This window comes from Bos mutus, chromosome X (assembly GCF_027580195.1).
Source record: "Bos mutus isolate GX-2022 chromosome X, NWIPB_WYAK_1.1, whole genome shotgun sequence".
Classification (NCBI taxonomy): domain Eukaryota; kingdom Metazoa; phylum Chordata; class Mammalia; order Artiodactyla; family Bovidae; genus Bos; species Bos mutus.
The window spans coordinates 62,187,057-62,205,285 of NC_091646.1; the positions used below are offsets into that span (position 1 = coordinate 62,187,057).

An 18,229-nucleotide genomic window follows, 5' to 3' on the forward strand; every position below is an offset into this window, starting at 1 on the left:
TGATCTTAAAGGACCTGACATATTCGGTAAGATGGGAGTTTAAGGAGGCTGGGATGATACATGGAATTCTGGCCTAAATCAATCTGACAGTGGAGCCAGAGATTCTATGGACCCATGTCATTGTTATTTCTGCAGTCCACGGGTAATAACTGGGTTGGAGTATTCAACATCTGGCAGAAATCTTATATTGGATCCCCTTCCAAAGTAAAAGCAATCCAGTGATTGGCAGTCATCATTGAACTTTGGATGTAGTGGTATATTACACTTGGAAATAGTGTTCTTACCCATTTATCAAGACTTTTAAAAGGCTCAGTTTTGAGTAAGGCTATGAGCAGTAAGAAAGGTTATTTTAATTGCTTCCCATTCATCCCCATTTGTGAGGAACACCCTAGAATTATGGCATTGGTCAAACACACAACCAACACTGGACAGATGAAATTAACAGCAGTTTGAGAGTCATATATACTCACAGCCCAAGGAAGGAGGACACCATATGTCACATAATACTACCTGTGTGTTGCAACCTGAAATAGAGTTAACAAGAAAGGGCTGCAGAAGGCAGGCTTTATAATGTCAAGAGAGTAGGATGCTGCCTAGTTTTTGTCAGAACATGAAATTGGCTTGTTTGGATAATTATGGCTAGCAGACAGTCCAGGTTCGATGCATGAGACAGGGTGCTTGGTGCTGGTGCACTGGGATGACCCAGAGGATGGGATGTGGAGGGAAGTGGGAGGGGGGTTCAGGATGGGGAACATATATACACCCGTGGCAGATTCATGTCAATGTATGGCAAAACCACTACAATATTGTAAAGTAATTAGCCTCCAATTAAAATAAATAATTTATATTAAATAAATAAATATGGCTGGCAGAGAACTGAAGCCCACTATCCAGGGATAAGCAGGAACTGTGCCTGGCACCCTTGATAGGGATGGTGGTCTGACCAGGAGACATTATCCACAAAGGGAAACTTTGCTTTAAGCCACTTGGGGCATTACTGGTTTCAGGTATCAAGGGAGCATATAATATTGGGCCTTAATTTTAGACCTATAACAGATGGTCTGGAAAAGATGAAGGTGAATGCTGCCTGGTTTTAGGTCATATGACCAGGCAGATTTGATGCTGTTAAAGATATAGTGGATGGGGATGTTGTGTGGATTTTATGACCCCAATTAGAGAGTTATAACACAGACTCAAAGGGTAGTGGAACAAGGCCATGCCTTCTGCAGCAGATAACTACTTGATGTTTGAAAAGAAGACCTATATATGCTACTAGACCCTAGTAGGGGATTCCCCAGTGGTTCAACTGGTAAAGAATCTGCCTGTGATGTGGGAGACCTGAGTTCAATCCTTGGGTCAGTAAGATCCACTGGAGAAAGGAATGGCTACCCACTCCAGTATTTTTGCCTTGAGAGTCCCATTGGCGGGGGAGCCTGGAGGGCTACAGTCCCTGGTGTTGCAAAGAGTTGTACATGACTGAGCAACTAACACTAGACCCTAAGTAGAGACTAAACACATGACTAAGAGACATCAGTGACTACTACTAGAGCTGACCATCATGAACTGGTTATTATCAGATCCACTAAGTCAATAGCAATCCATAATACAATAGACTGGTCCTAAAGTCTCAAGTAAGTTGCACAAACAGAAGGCCTAGATCTCATGTCACTTACCTCTGTTGCTTTGATGCCTCTCCCTCTCCTAGTGTACCATATGATCAACTGTAAAAAGAGAGAGGTCCTTGTTCATATATAGTAGGTTCAATATGCTGTTGTAAATGTTTCTACCAGCCATATATATAGATGTCCCTAAAAGACAGAAATAAGTGAAAATTTTCCCACTTGGAAAAGTTTTACATAGTACACCTGGTTATCAATTTGCTGTATATAATAAATTATTTAGAAAAAATGACCACAATTCCTTAACCTGTTCTTTCTAATTTTTCAACTCCTCCCATTAAGAGGTAGAGTCTATTTCTCCACCCCTTTAATCCTTGGGCTGGCCTTATGATTTGTTTGGCCTATTGGATGTAGTACTAAGTACCAGTTCATGGCCTAGTACTCAAGAGGTTTTCTATGTTTTTCCTCTCTCTCAGAACACTGAGATGATCATATGAATAAGTCCAGGATAGTTTGCTGGATGATGAGATGCATGTAGCCTTGCCCCAGTTTATCCTAAGCAATAGGCAACAAATTACCATACATGTGAGAAAAGTCTCCCTAGACCAACCTGTCTCTCAGCTGATGCACTAGTTGGCCACAGATGCATGAATAAGACCAACTGAGATCAACCAAGCATAGTCTAGAAAAACAGAATCATTTAGCTGATCAAAATCTCATGAGTAAAAATATGTATTTACTGTTTTAAACAGCTGAATTTTGGAGTGATTTATTATATAGCAATAGCTAACTGATAAAATGTAGGAGAAATGGCTGAAAGTATGTGTATCCATGGACTTTTGGGCAATGATAAATGGCTTGGCTGGCTGATAAGAGTCCTGGAAATAAAAATATTAAAATACTGGAGACAAAGAAATTTAGGGTAGAGGCATGTAAATGACACATAAGAATGGGTAAAACATGACAAAGTTTGTAACACACATTAATGTTCAGGAAGCTCTCAACATTTAAGTGAATAGGGCAATTAACTCTATAGATTCAGTCAACCTCTTTCCTAGGCTATCCCAGTGCTTTTTTTTAATGAAACTATGAATAAAGTGGCTACAATGACAGCACTGAGAGCTAGACAAAGGGTTTCTCTAACCAAGGCTGATATAACTACTTTACTGCTAAATGCCCAATCTACCAGCAGCAGAGACTGTTATTGAGGTCTCAATATAGTATGATCCTTCAAACAAAAACATCCAGCTATTGTGGCTGGTTAATGACATAATTCCTCTTTCATCTGAGATCCACTAGTTCTACTATATATCACATCATCTGAGATCAGTCAAATGAAATAGCCTAGTAGATGTTGAATGAACGTTCCATTTGTGATTATCCCCTACAGGGTTGAGGCAAAATCTTTCTGTTATAAAGCATGTTCATTGCACATATGGCTGATCAGTTCAGTTGCTCAGTCATGTCCGACTCTTTGCAACTCCATGGACTGCATCACGACAGGCTTGCCTGTCCATCACCAACTCCCAGAGCTTACTCAAACTCATGTCCATAGAGTCAATGATGCCATCCAACCATCTCATCCTGTTTTCCCTTTTTTCTCCCACCTTCAATCTTTCCCAGCATCAGGGTCATTTCAAATGAGTCAGTTCTTTGCATCAGGTGGCTAAAGTATTGGAGTTTCAGCTTCAACATCAGTCCTTCCAATGAATATTCAGGACTGATTTTCTTTGGATGGACTGGTTGGATCTCCTTGCAGTCCAAGTGACTCCCAAGAGTCTTCTACAACACCACAGTTCAAAAGCATCAATTCTTCGGCACTCAGCTTTCTTTATAGTCCAACTCTCACATCCATACATGACTACTGGAAAAATCATAGCCTTGACTAGATGGACCTTTGTTGCCAAAGTAATGTCTCTGCTTTTTAATATGCTGTCTAGGTTGGTCATAACTTTTCTTCAAAGAAGCAAGCATCTTTTAAATTCATGGTTGCAGTCACCATCTGTAGTGATATTGGTGCCCCCAAAAATAAAGTCTGACACTGTTTCCATTGTTTACCCATCTATTTGCCATGAAGTGATCTGACTGGATGCCATGATCTTAGTTTTCTGAATGTTGAGTTTTAAGCCAACTATCCTCTTTCACTTTCCTCAAGAGACTTTGTTCTTCACTTTTTGCCATAAGTGTGGTGTCATTTGCATATCTGAGGTTATTGATATTTCTCCCAGAAATTTTGATTCCAGATTGTGCTTCATCCAGCTCAGCATTTCTCATGATGTACACTGCATGTAAGTTAAATAAGCAGAGTGACAATATACAGCCTTGATGCACTGCTTTCTTGATTTCAAACCAGTCTGTTATTCCATGTCCAGTTCTAATCATTGCTTCTTGACCTGCATACAGTTTTCTCAGGAGGGAGGTAAGGTGGTATGCTATTCCCATCACTTTAAAAATTTTCCACGTTTGTTGTGATCCACACAATCAAAGGCTTTAGCATAGTCAATACAGCAGAAATAGATGTTTTTCTGGGGCTCTCTTGCTTTTTCAATGACCCAACAGATGTTGGCAATTTGATCTCTGGTTCCTCTGCCTTTTCTAAAACCAGCTTGAACACCTGGAAGTTCACAGTTCACATACTGTTCAAGCCTGGCTTGGAGAATTTTGAACATTACTTTACTAGCCTGTGAGATGAGTGCAATTGTGTGGTAATTTGATCATTCTTTGGCATTGCCTTTCTTTGGGATTGGAGTGAAAACTGACCATTTCCAGTCCTGTGGCCACTGCTGAGCTTTCCAAATTGTTGGCATATTGAGTGCAGCACTTTCACAGCATCACCTTTCAGGATTTTAAAGAGCTCAACTGCAGTTCCATCACTTCCAATAGCTTTGTTCGTAGTGGTGCTTTCCAAGGGCCACTTGCCTTCCCATTCTGGGATGTCTGGCTCTAGGTTAGTGACAATACCATCGTGATTATATGGATCATGAAGACCTTTTTTTTTTTTTTTTTTGATAATTCTTTTGTGTATTCTTGTCACCTCTTTTTAATATCGTCTCTTTCTCTTATATCCATACCATTTCTGTCCTTTATTGTACTCATCTTTGCTTGAAATGTTCCCTTCATATCTCTAATTTTCTTCAAAGGGTCTCTAGTCTTTTCCATTCTATTCTTTTCCTCTATTTCTTTGCATTGATCACTGAGGAAGGCTTTCTTATCTCTTCTTGCTATTCTTTGGAACTCTGCATTAAAATGGGTATATCTTTGCTTCTCTCCTTTGCCCTTTGTGTCTTTTCTTTTCTCAGCTCTTTGTAGGGCCTCCTCAGACAGTCATTTTGCCTTTTTTGCATTTCTTTTTCTTGGAGATGGTCTTGATCACTGCCCCCAGTACAATGTCATGAACCTCCATTCATAGTTCTTCAGGCACTCTGTCTATCAGTTCTAATCACTTGAATACATTTGTCACTTCCACTGTATAATCATAAGGGATTTGATTTAGGTCATACATGAATGGCCTAGTGGTTTTCCCTACTTTCTTCAAATATAGCTAATATATGGTTCTTATCCTCAATACTTAGAATAAATTGGTCCAGTGAATATTGGGATTGGCTCCTGTCTCCAACACTTGTGGGCTATGACTTTCTATTCCTAAATTCTTAGGCTCTTCCAGGTTCAAAGCCCTGGTTTTTGTTAGGGGACAATGCTTCTAAAAAAGGGGAGTGTATAGGGTGCCATTGAACATGGAACAACTCTTACCTAGCCAGTTATGAATTCTCATAAAAGTAAACTAGCAAACAAAGAAAGAAGTTGATTTTATGGTATGAATTGACCCTATTACTGAAAGGTTGTTGCTGACACACGAAAAGATGCAGGGATTCTTGGCCTCTGGAGGAGAAGAATTCAATCTGGGGCCAGAGATGAGGCTTAATTGCTCAGAGCTTCGTGTAATAAATTTTTATTAAAGTATACAGGAGACAGAGAAAGCTTCTGACATAGGTATCAGAAAGAGGCAGAAAGAGCACCCCCTTGCTAGTGTTAGCAATGGAGTTACATACTCTCTAATTAGTTATTACAGTGAATCAAAAGAATGTCTGGAGGTTGTAAAAACCTCACTAGACCTACTCCTATAATTTACATTTTAAGATAACAGGATTAGCCAGGTTTTTCTCAGAGACTGTCCCCAACCAGGATACATTATTGTTATATAATCCTAAGGAATGTAGAGGGAAAAAAAAGTTTGTCCTTTCTTCCTCTTGAGAATTCCAGACCCCTCTCTCCTTGGGAACCCCTAGACTTCTTATCAACCTGCCTAGGAAATGACTCTCTAATTACTATGAAAGCTTAAATTTACTCCTATATAATTGAAATAAGGAGACATTTCTAGAACTCATGGAATTTTACTAGCATGTCTTTTTGGGTTTCCACACCTCATAATGATGATTGATAGATTATTATAATTACTGTACCCAGGCAAGGGCAAGTCAACTAAGGACTCAGACCTCTTAAGGTTGAAAGTTTAGATAATCCCACCAGACAAACAATCTATACCAACTAAAATACTGGTTGTTAGTGAGGGAAAAGTAAACTGCAGGTGGAGGTGTGAGACAGTAAATATCAATACAGACTTGGGACCAGTTGAAATGGTAGGAATAGTAGTAGCATGTCCCATTAATCTTCCCCATGTATTGTCATTTTTAGAGAAAGAAGTTGATCTCAGCTTAATGGAAAAATACTTAATGGAGAAAATGAGAAACAGTGAATGCAAAGGGTGGACTCTATAGGACACATCTTGAATACTACTTTACAGCATCTCACCCTCAGGTTTGATTTCAGCCATATAATGAAAAAAAGTTGTCTTCAAGCTTTAATCCCAATTCATGCTGACAGTACCTCCTCTCAGTAAAATCATCCTCAACTAAATTAGGGCCAGGAGTCAATGGAAAGACAACACCTGTTAAATCGGTGGTCATTTTGAGGTGCACCCTATATATCTCCTCAAAATGGTCTATCTAGAGTGATATCAACTATCTACAGCAGTAGCTAACTTAATCACACATAATTGGATTTTTCTCCTTCCCTGTTTTTCTCTCTCTAGTTCCTTATTCCCATTGTCTAAGATCAATTCCCAAATAAACTGTCTGAACTAAAAAGATTTTGAATCAGCCTCAGCTTTGAAGATAATCCAGGAGAAGACATATGTATTTCACTCTTGCTGTATTTTTCCCTTCCTTTGTGTTTCTCATCTCAGGGGAGGGTTGAAACTGCCCTCGCTGTTAAATGCTGAATTTGTTTTCAGAAAATATAATATTCTTACTTTTTGTTTTCCAGGAGCCTAAGTAACCTGAGGTCAATACACTTGGAAACAAAGAATAAAATGTATAAATTTGAGGAGAGAGAAGCATAAGCAATGAAAGAGAATAATTCCCCAAGACCAGAAAAGGATTATGGCTTGGAGTTCCACAAACAGCAGAGGACCTATGCCCTAAATTGGATGCCTTAGAAAGATGCCATGATCTTCTGAGAGTGTGGTTGTGATATAGCAATCCAGGGAAGCTGGACCATAGACAGGACAGCTTCCAAACTTGACAAATATCATGCCAAACCTTGACACAAGTGCAATGGGTCTTTAAGGTATCATGTAGATTCAGATAATGAACAAGTCAATAACATTGATGTTGCAGCAAAGACAAGATTTCTAGAAACCATACATAACCTCCAGATTTCTGTGAGATTCTAAAGAGGGGAATACACACACACACACACACACGCACACACACAGGTGTATTCATGCAGCATACAGTGACTGAGATTGAAATACCAGTTGATTACTATGGGGCCTCAAAATTAACTTTAATTTGATTTTTTAAAGTAAGTAATATGATATTTATGGCATGTCCAAGACTGTATTTTCAACTTCACACCACTATATACCTCTCCTAGATCAATGCAGGGCTTAGGTTTTTTTTAATATATGCTGGTTCTGCAAGCATGTGAACCTGCTTCTGTACACACACACATACACACTGTCCCAATCTTCCATCTGGACCAAAAAGAAGCCTGTGTTGTGCTGTGCTTAGTTGCTCAATTGTGTCCAACTCTTTGCAACACCATGGACTATAGCCCGCCAGGCTCCTCTATCCATGGAGATTCTCCAGGCAAGAATACTGGAGTGGGTTGCCATCCCCTCCCCCCCAGGGGTCTTCCCAACCCAAGGATAGAACCCAGGTCTCCTTCATTGCTGGTGGATTCTTTACCTTCTGAGCCACCAGGGTCTAAATGCACTCACATGTTCCCCTTAAAAGTATCAAGACTAAAATGGAAACATTTATAGACAGAGAGCTATATCATTAAAAATATATTCATTTCTTAAAACATATACAATGTTTATAAACTCCATTGTCCTACTCAACTTGTTCAGAATTGTATATATTACTCTTATTTTCTTACTTTAATCCTGATTTTCTAACATTACAACCATTTCACACATGCTAGAAACCTGGGAGTTATTCCTGACATTTCTCCCTTACATTGTATATCTACATATTACCAAATCCAAATAATTTCATTTCCTATCATTTTCTCATATGTTTCTCTTCTCTGCTTTCACTATATCAGTTTGTGGCCTCAGCATCTCTCCCTGGTAATCACCTCCTAACAGTTCTTCCTATACCTGTTCTCATCATCATCCAAAACATTCAATATAGTGCCTGCTAAAGTTATCTTCCTAAAATATCAACTAGAAAATGTCAATCCCTGTATAAAATACATTGACTCTCAACTATGAAGAGAATAAAATTCAAACATGAAAAATTCTGATCATTACTTCAATCATATGTACCTATCCACTCTCTTTTTCACTTTCTTCCTCTAATTTCATGCTTTAATAGCACCAAAATATTTGTGATTGCTTTCATAAAATATGCTATTCCTCACCTCTGTGCTATGACCATAGTTCTAGTTGTTTCCAGAAAGCCATGCCTACATTTCTGCTCTAGATAATTTTTATTCATCCTTCAAGTTGCAATTCAGATGTCATTTTCTCCAGGATATTAAATTGTACTAAGAACCCCGCCTCAATGTCCCATATCACACCACGCCTCTATCACTGTATTTTATTTGATATATTGAAATTATTTTTAGTCTTTACTGTCTTTCACACTATTAAGTGAGCCTCTTCAGGGGAATACCTTATTAATTTAAAGATCCTTTGTTCTTAGCATTGTGGCTTGAAAATAGCAATTTTTATCAATGTTTATTGAACTAAAGAGTTAAATGACTCCTTTCTCCAGACTTACACTCTACCATCACCTTCAGTATACACTATATTCTACTCTTCATTAACTACGATCTCTTTTCTAGACTTGGAATATAAAGTATCACAAGCTTCTGGAGCAAAAATTCACAAGGAGAAAACTTTCCTGGGGCAAGTACCAGGGTATGAAAACTTAAATTTCAATTGACAAATTTCTTGAGGATCAGTGTGGACATGTCTAAACTTTTAAAACTCTGGAAGGGCAGTTACAAAGGGTTCCCATGGTTTAATTCTAGAAGGTCTACCAGGTTCTCACAGTGAATATAGAAGAAGAGAGAAATTTATTTTGTGCTTCTTACAGTGGGGAAGGGAACAATAATCATTTTGAAATACATCAGAGCGTTCTGTTCTTTTAAACAAAACCTGCCCTCAGGATAAACTATTCTACCAAAGCCTAAGCTATTAGGAGCCCAACTGACCTGGGGGTGGGGGGGGGGCTTAAGTCCTATCTAGCCTTACACACATACTCACACACTCACAAACACACACAAAGCCTTCAACTTCTGTCCATGCTAGTTATCCTGTCCCACCTAAGAAGCTGAAGAAACTGATAAGTATTTGTGAGATGCATAGCCCAGAGACACATGCTCCCTGAAAGACCTAATCATAGAGTTAAAGACTGCTTCCCCCGCCCTATACCCTACCACTCTACCACCAAAAACCCATTTGCCACAATGTTGTAACCCTAGTATATCATACCTGGCTTTCCAAAAATTTAAAGACATACTAAAAGGCCACAAACACAGTTTGAAAAGAGAGAACAAGCATCAGAACCAAGCTCAGATGTGGCAGGGATGTTAGAATTATCAGACTGAGAACTGAAAACTATTACCATTATTTTGATAAGGAAGCTAAAGAAAAACAGTAGACAACATGCAAATACAGATAAACAGTATAAGCAGAAGGATCAAAATTCAAAGAAACATTCAAAACTAAAGAGACAAAAAATAGAAATGAAATATGCTTTTAGTGGGCTAATTAATAATGGGCCCAGTTGAGGAAAAAAAATCTCTGAATTTGGCAGACATTTTTGCAGCAGAAACTTCAAAAATTAAAAAACAAAAGCCCAAAGACTATAAAAAAATGGAATACAGTGTCCAGGAAATGTAAGACAGACAAAAATATATCACATATGTAACAGGAATAAAAGAAGGATAATATAGATAATAACAGGCTTTTAAAACAATAATGAAGAATGAATAAATAAGAATAGTGCATGAGTATTAATGTCACACATTAATTCAAAAATCCATGAAGCCCAGAGAAAACCAAGGAGGATACATGCTAAAAAAAAAAACCTACAACCAGGCATAGACTATTCAAACTTCAGAAAATCAAATATAAAGAAAAATCTAGAAAGAAACTAGAGGAATAAAACATCTTACCTATATAGGATCATTTTTTTAAAGAGTAGAGAAAATACCTAAAGTGTTGAGAGGAAACACACACATGCACCTAAAATTCTGTATTTTGCAACATTATTCTTGAAAAGTGAAGAAATAATTTCTTGCACAAGTAAAAATTGAGAGAATCTATTGTCTGTACACATGTTTTGCAAGAAATCTTCTTTTTCTTTTTTTTTTTTTATATATATATGTATTTATTTTAATTGGAGGCTAATTACTTCAGAGAGAATAAAATGATATGTATTAGAAACTCAGGTTTATATAAAGAAAGAAAGGGAACTGGAGAAGGAATAGAAGAAAAACTTTTTTTTTTTTATTCTTAATCGATCTAATGGATAATAGCTTGTGCAAAATAATAATAATAACAATATATTCAGTTTTCTATGCTTATGAATATTTATATACTTATATATGTTTATGTATAAATAAACAGTAATAACAATGATGCAGAAAATGGGAAGGCAGAATTAGGGATATTTTTAAGTGATGAAAGTATAACTGATATGTTAAGAAAAGAAATTAAATGGAGTTACACAAAATTTTCAATTAAAACTCACAAAAAGCAGAGAAAGCATGAAAAATAAAAACAAAGAACAAAGGGAACAAACAGAAAACAATATTAAACATGGTAAATATTGATAAAGATATAGGAATAATCATTTTAATGTTAAAGGTCTAACAATAATTAAAAGACAGACTGTGAGAGTGGGCCCCAAAGAAGACCCAGATATATGCATCTAAAAACAGAGCATCAAAATATGCAAGAAAAAAGATGATAAAACTGCAAAGAGAAATAGAAAAATTCACTGTTGTAGTTAAAGACTTCAACTGTCCTCTAACAGAAATGAACTGATCCAGAAAGCTGAAAATCAGTAGGGACATAGTTGAATTGCACAGTACCATCAATCAACTGAATAAAATTATCATCTATAGACTATTACACAGAACAACAGCAGAATAAACATTCATCTCAAACTCACATGGGATAATTGCTAGAGGAACTTTTCTAGGTGATAAACAGTAGAGGAGAAAACAAGAGGAAGGGAAGAAAAAACGCCTGTAAAGACAAATTAAGAAAATGACAGAGGCGGTCCTAAGATGGTGGAGGAATAGTACAGGGAGGCCACTTTATCCCCCACAAATTCATCAAAAGAACATTTAAACGCTGAGTAAAATCCACAAAACAACTTCCGAATGCTGGCAGAGGACATCAGGCACCCAGAAAAGCAGCCCATTGTCTTTGAAAGGAGGTATGAAAAATATAAAATACAAAAAGAGACAAAAGAGGAAGGGATGGAGCTCCATCCTGGGAGGGAGTCTTAAAAAGAGAGGTTTCCAAACAGCAGGAAACACTCTCACTGCGGAGTCTGTGCCGAGCCTTGGAAGCACAGAGGGCAACATAATAGGGAGGAAAAATAAGTAAAGAATTAAAACCCACAAATTAGGAGCCCAATGGTAACTCCCCCAGCGGAGAAGCAGTGCAGACGCCTGTGCCTGCCACTAGCAAGTGGGGGCTGGCCAGTGAGGCGCGGGCTGCATTGCTTAGAGTAAGGATTGTGGCTGAATGCCCCCAAGGATAATCAGAGCGAACTAATTTGGGCTAGCAAACCAGACTGTGGGATAACTACCATGCGAAAAGCCCTAAGACACCGCCAGGCCCGTGCACAGAACAAAGGTGGAACAGAACTAGCCGGCTGCAGACCATCCCCCTCTGATGACAGGCAGCCACAGCCTGAAGGGGTCAATCGCAGCCCCAGAGAGACATTATTTACCAAACTACAAGCAGGCTTCTTTGCTTACTAAGACTTCTTGGGGTTCTGGACAGTCATCCACCTGAGAAGGTGCGCCGGTTGTACACCCAGAAAACCAAGTGGCAGGGACGGGAGAGGCAATAAGTCGCAGTGACCTCGCTTGCCAAACACCTCATCACCTGAGCTGCTTGGAGCTGGGACGGGCACCAAACACAGGCCCAACAGAGTCTGAGCCTCTGAGGACTACCCGAGTGCCTGAACCTGAGCGGCTTAGACCTGGGAGGTGCCTGCAGCCCAGGGCTGGCCTGGGATGGTTCCTGGTGGAGCAACCTAGAGCCTGAGCTGTGTGGGCAGGGAGGGTGCACACGCTGTGAGCAGGGGCAGGCCCAGTGTTGCTGAGACACTACGAGCACATGCCAGTGTTATTTGTTTGCAAGGTCCCTCCCTCCCCACAGTGCGACTGAACAAGTGAGCCTAAAAAAGTGTCCACCACGGCCCCCTTGTGTCAGGGTGGAAATCAGACACTGAATAGATCAGCAAACAGAAGCTAAAACAGAGGGAACCGCCTTGGAAGTGACAGGTGCAATAGATTAAAACCCTGTAATTAGTACTGGCTACATAGGAAGGGGCCTATAGATCTTGAGAAATATAAGCTGGACCAAGAAACTATCCGAAAATGAACTGACCCCACACTGCCCACAACAACACCAGAGAAAGTCCTAGATACATTTTTACTATTTTTAAGATCATTCTTTTTCTTCTTCTTCTTTTTTTCTTTTTCTTTTTTCTTTTTTTAAACTTTTTTTTAATTTTAAGTCCTCTATTACTCTTTTAATTTTCATTTTTATAACCTACTATTACTTTTAAAAAGACTTTTTAAAAGCAAACTTCATATATATATACATATATATAGTTTTAATAACTTCTGTAACTTTGTTTTTTTTTCTTCTTCTTCTCCTTTTCTTTAATATTGTATTTTTGAAAATTCAACCTCTACTCTAGAATAATAATCTTTGCTTTTTGGTATTTGTTATCAATTTTGTACCTTTAAGAACCCAGTCTTCAGTACCTATTTTTACTTGGGAGTGAGATTACTGGCTTGACTTCTCTCTCCCTCCTTGGAATCTCCTTTCTCTCCACTAGGTCACCTCTGTCTCCGCCCTCCACCTCTGTCTCCTTCCTCTCTCTTCTCTTCTCTGTATAACTCCATGAACATCTCTGAGCGGTCCAGACTGTGGAGCACATATAAGGAAGTGATTACTGGCTAGCTTGCTCTCTCCTCTTTTGATTCCACCTCATCTCATTCAGGTCACTTCTAACTCCCTCCTCCCTCTTCTCTTCTCCATGTAACTCTGTAAACTTCTCTGGGTGTCCCTCACTGTGGAGAAACTTTTCATCTTTGATGTTTTATCAACAGTGCTGTATAGAAGGAAAAGTCTTGAGACTACTGTAAAAATAAGACTGAAAACCAGAAGCAGGAGGCTTAAGTCCAAATCCTGAGAACACCAGAGAACTCTTGACTCCAGGGAACATTAATTGACAGGAGCTCATCAAATGCCTCCATACCTACACTGAAACCAAGCACCACCCAAGGGCCAACAAGTTACTCAGTAAGACATACCACACAAATTTTCCAGCAACACAGGAACACAGCCCTGATCTCCAATATACAGGCTGCCCAAGGTCACTCCAAATCCACTGACTTCTCATAACTTGTTACTAGACACTTCATTGCACTCCAGAGAGAAGAAATCCAGCTCCACCCACCAGAACACTGACACAAGCTTCCCTAACCAAGAAAACTTGACAAGCCACCAATACAACCCCATCGACAGTGAGGAAACTCCACAATAAAGAGAACTCCACAAACTGCCAGAATACAGAAAGGCCATCCCAAACTCAGCAGTATAAACAAGATGAAGAAACAGAGGAATACCGAGCAGGTAAAGGAACAGGATAAATGCCCACCAAACAAAAGAGGAAGAGATAGGGAATCTACCTGATAAAGAATTGCAAATAATGATAGTGAATATGATCCAAAATCTTGAAATAAAAATGGAATCACAGATAAATAGCCTGGAGGCAAGGACTGAGAAAATGCAAGAAAGGTTTAACAAGGACCAGGAGAAATAAAAAAGAGTCAATATATAATGAATAATGCAATGAATGAAATCAGGTAGATTCCCTATCTCTTCCTCTTTTGTTTGGTTTGGTGGGCATTTATCCTGTTCCTTTATCTGCTGAGTATTCCTCTGTCTCTTCATCTTGTTTAAATTGCTGAGTTTGGGGTGTCCTTTCTGTATTCTGGCAGTTTGTGGAGTTCTCTTTATTGTGGCGTTTCCTCACTGTGTGTGGGTTTGTACAGGTGGCTTGTCAAGGTTTCCTGGTTAGGGAAGCTTGTGTCGGTGTTCTGGTGGGTGGAGCTGTATTTCTTCTCTCTGGAGTGCAATGAAATGTCCAGTAATGAGTTATGAGATGTCTATAGTTTTGGGGTGACTTTGGGCAGCCTGTATCTTGAAGCTCAGGGCTGTGTTCCTTTGTTGCTGGAGAATTTGCTTGGTATGTCTTGCCCTGGAACTTATTGGCCCTTGTGTGGTGCTTGGTTTCAGTGTCGGTATGGAGGCATTTGATGAGCTCCTGTCAATGAATGTTCCTTGAGTCAGGAGTTCCCTGAGTCAGGGTTTGGACTTAAGTCTCCTGCTTCCGATTATCGGTCTTATTTTACAGTAGTTTCAAAACTTCTCCTTCTATACAACACCATTGATAAAACATCTACATTAAAGATGATAAGTTTCTCTACAGTGAGGGTCACTCAGAGAGGTTCACAGGGTTACATGGAGAAGAGAAGAGGGAGGAGGGAGTTAGAGGTGACCCAGATGAGATGAGGTGAATCAATAGTGAGAGAGTGGGCTAGCCAGTTGTCACTTCCTTATGTGCACTCCACAACTGGACCACTCAGAGATGTTCACGGGTTATACAGAGAAGAGAAGAAGGAGGAAGGTAACAGAGGTGGCCAGAAAGATAAAAGGGGGAATGAAAAGGAGGGAGACAGATCCAGCCAGTAATCAGTTCCTAAGTGTTCTCCACCGTCTGGAACACACAGAAATTCACAGAGTTGGGTAGAGTTGAGAGGGGTTAGGAGGAGACACAGGCGACCTGGTGGAGAAAAAGGAGGGTCCAAAGGGAGAGAGAGCAGTCAGTCCAGTAATCTCACTCCCTAGTGAAAAATGGGTCCTGAAGATTGGGTCCTTAAAGGTACAAAATTGGTAACAAATACATAAAAGCAAAAATTAAAAATCTAGAGTAGAGTTTGGAATTTCAAAAATACGACGTTAAAGAAAAAAAGAAGAAGGAAAAGAAAGAGAGAAAGAACGAACAAACAAAAACAAACAAGGTCATAAAATTATAAAGAAAGTACAGGTACAAAATTGATAACTAATACCAGAAAGCGAAAATTAAAAATCTAGAGTAGAGTTTGGAATTTCAAAAATACGATGTTAAAGAAAAGAAGAAGGAAAAGAAAGAGAGAAAAAACGAACAAACAAAAACAAACAAGGTCACGAAAATTATAAAGAAAGTACAGGTACAAAATTGATAACTAATACCAGAAAGCAAAAATTAAAAATCTAGAGTAGAGTTTGGAATTTCAAAAATACAATGTTAAAAAAAAAAAAGAAAAGAAAAGAAGAAAAATAAAGAGAGAAAACAAACAAACAAATACGAACAATGTCACAAAAATTATAAAGAAAATACAGGTACAAAATTGATATCAAATACCAAAAAGCATAAATTAAAAATCTAGAGTAAAGTTTGGAATTTCATATATACAATGTTATATAAAAAGAAGAAGAGAAAGAAACAGAGAAGAAAAAAAAAAAAAGTCACAGAAATTATATTAAAAAAACTATAAGTACAAAATTGATAACATATACCAAAAAGCGAAAATTAAAAATCTAGAGTAGAGTTTGGAATTTCAAAAATACAATGTTAAAGAAAAGAAGAAAAAACAAAAACAACAACAACAAAAAAACCAAGGTCAAAAATTATAAAATATGTATATATGAAGTTTGCTGAAGAAGAAAAAAATAGGTCTTTTTTTTTTTTTTTTTTTTTTTTTGCAAAGTAATAGGTTATAAAAGTGAAAATTAAAGGAACAATAGAGGACTTAAAATTTTTTTTTTTAAAAAAAAAAAAGAAAGAATGATCGTAAAAATAATAAAAATATATCTAGGACTTTTTTTTTTTTTTTTTTTTTTTTGTGGGTTCAGTTCATTTTGGCTAGTTCCTTGGTCAGATTTATATTTCTCAAGATCTATAGGCCCTTCCTATGTAGTCCGTAGTAACCACAGGGTTTTGATCTATTGCCTGTAGCTTCAAGGCGTTTCCCTCTGTTATATCTTCTTCTGTTTGCTAGTCTCTTCAGTATCTGGTTTCGCCCTGACTCAAAGGGCACGGTGGAGGACTTTTTTTTTTTTTTTTTTTTTTTAGGCTTACTTGTTCAGTCGCGCTGTGGGGAGGGAGGGAGGGATGCTGCAAACAAATAACACTGGCGTGGGCTCGCAGTGCCTCAGCCACCCTGGGTCTGCCCCCGCTCACGGCGCGTTTAGCCTCCCTGTCCACACTGCTCGGATTCTAGGTTGTTCCGCCGGGAACAATCCGAGGCTGGCCCTGGGCTGCATGCACCTCCCAGGTCCAAGCCGCTCAGGTTCAGGCACTCGGGTAGTCCTCAGAGGCGCAGACTCAGTTGGGCCTGCGTTTTGTGCTCTTCCCAGGTCGGAGCACCAATTTGCTCTTCCCAGGCGAGCGCCAATGCTGCGACTTATCGCCTCCCCGCCACTCGGTTATCTGGATGTAAAACCGGCACACCTTCTCAGGCAGATGTTGACCGTCCAGACCCCCAAGAAGTTTTAGTTAGCAAAGAAGCCTGCTTACAATTTTATAGATAATGTCTCTCTGGGGCTGCGATTGCCCCCTTCCGGCTCTGGCTGCCTGTCACGGAGGAAGGTCTGCAGCCGGCTATCTCTGTTCAGTCCTTTGTTCCGTGCGCGGGCCTGGCGGTCTTAGGTTAGGGCTGGGCACCGCGTGGTAGGTATCCCACAGTCTGGTTTGCTAGCCCAAATTATTTCGCTCAGATAGCGCTCAGGTATTCAGGCCAGATTCTTACTCTCAGCGATGCAGCCCACGCGCGCCTCCCTGCCCAGCCCCGGTTTGCTAATGGCGGATGCAGGCGTCTGCGCTGCTTCTCTGCTGAGGGAGTTACCGTAGGGCTCGCAATCTGCGAGTTTTAATTGTTTATTTATTTTTTCTCCCTGTTATGTTGCCCTCTGTGCTTCCAAAGCTCAGCACAGATTCGGCAGTGAGAAGGTTTCCTGATGTTTGGAAACTTCTCTCTTTTTAAGATTCCCTTCCCGGGACAGAACTCCGTCCCTCCCTCTTTTGTCTCTTTTTTTTTGTTTTTAATATTTTTTCCTACCTCCTTTCGAAGAGTTGGGTTGCTTTTCTGGGTGCCTGATGTCCTCTGCCGGCATTCAGAAGTTGTTTTGTGGAATTTACTCGACGTTTAAATGCTCTTTTGATGAATTTGTGGGGGAGAAAGTGTTCTCCCCGTCCTACTCCTCCGCCATCTTGGCTCCTCCCCCCACAATGAATGAAATCAAAAACACTCTGGAGACAACAAATAGTGGAGGCAGAAGATAGGATTAGTGAAATAGAAGATAGAATGGTAGAAATAAATGAATCAGAGAGGAAAAAAGAAAAATGAATTAAAAGAAATGAGGACAATCTTAGAGACCTCCAGGACAATATTAAATGCCACAACATTTGAATCATAGGAGTCCCAGAAGAAGAAGACAAAAAGAAAGATCACGAGAAAACATTTGAGGAGATAAGAGTTAAAAACGTCCCTAAAATGGGGAAGGAAATAATCACCCAAGTCCAAGAAACCCAGAGAATCCCAAACAGGATAAACCCAAAGCAAAACACCCCAAGACACATATTAATCAAATTAACAAAGATCAAACACAAAGAACAAATATTAAAAGCAACAAGGGAAAAACAAAAAATAACACACAAGGGGATTCCCATAAAGATAACAGCTGATCTTTCAATAGAAACTCTTCAGGCCAGGAGGGAATGGCAAGACATACT

General features: G+C 39.2%; 1 protein-coding gene across 2 annotated transcripts in view; it reads right to left on the reverse strand.

Moving 5' to 3' along the window:
• The window catches only part of LOC102284519 (sodium/hydrogen exchanger 2), a 125,129-nt gene extending 107,422 nt beyond the window's left edge, over window positions 1–17,707 (reverse strand). For both annotated transcript variants that reach the window (XM_070366039.1, XM_070366037.1), the window contains exons 1-2: window positions 17,556–17,707; window positions 1,674–1,808 (exon numbers count right to left, since the gene is read on the reverse strand). The gene's annotated coding sequence lies outside the window, so the exon portion shown is untranslated. The remainder of the gene's footprint in view (window positions 1–1,673; window positions 1,809–17,555) is intronic.
• Between the last annotated feature and the right edge of the window lie 522 nt (window positions 17,708–18,229).